Consider the following 982-nt stretch of genomic DNA (forward strand, 5'->3'; position numbering starts at 1 on the left):
TGGGGTGGGGGGATTGGGGCTGGGGAGTACTGGGGTGATGGGGATGGCGGTACCGGGGCTGCACACCCCCCGAGGAGACAGGGATTATGGGCTATCCGGGTGATTGTGGGGCGGTGCCGGAGCCGGGCACCCTGAGACCACTAGTGTGGGGATACCGGGGCTGGACAGCCCCCAGGGCGATAGGATTGGCCTGGCGGCCCTCGGGCTGGGTAACCCCTGGGGAGTTGTTTGCTTTAGGGATGAGTGGAGGAAGTCCTGGGGCTGGACAGCCCCTGGGGTGGTGGGGATGAGGTGGTGCCAGGGCTGGGCACCCCTGAGGCAATGGGGCTGCGTGTGAGGTCCTGGGGCTGGGCACACCAGGCGTGTTGGGGCTGGGTAGAGACCCCAGTGCTGGCCCTGTGGAGTGGGTGGCTGATCAGAGGATGGATGGAAGCCAGGGGTCAGGGACCTCTGACAGGAGGCAGAGGTCAGCTCCAAGAGCAGCTGGAGTCATGCACAGAGGGAAACAGGAGGTGTGGGAAGAGCTTTGGGACTGGGTTCAGTCAGGAAACCTGTGTGAGAGCTGCAAGACATTGCAAAGGCCAGGCCTGGGGGTGATGTCATCTCAGGTAGGAGAAACAGGGTCGTCTCTGTCTGCCAGTGCCTCCAAGGTCCCCATTCCTAGTATCGAGAGGACCGGGCAGTGCCATGACTGCACAAAGCTCAGCTGCATGCAGGGACCCCCAGGAGTCTTGGATCAGCTACTGCACTTGGGTTTCTTCCCCTGGCTCAAACCTCACCATATCCCTCTCATGGGGAAAAAAGCCCTTCCAGAGTGGGGAAGCCTCTTCAGCATGCCAAGGCACCCACGTGCAGTGTGCTTCATCCCTGGGAGCCAAGAGGCATTGGGATGGCTCAGCCCAGTCGCTGTGTCCCAGGACAGAGCATCCCCGACACATCGGATCTTGGCATCCATATAGCAACAGAAAGGACCAGAAAGCGC

Source organism: Geospiza fortis, unplaced genomic scaffold (genome assembly GCF_000277835.1).
Source record: "Geospiza fortis unplaced genomic scaffold, GeoFor_1.0 scaffold412, whole genome shotgun sequence".
NCBI lineage: Eukaryota > Metazoa > Chordata > Aves > Passeriformes > Thraupidae > Geospiza > Geospiza fortis.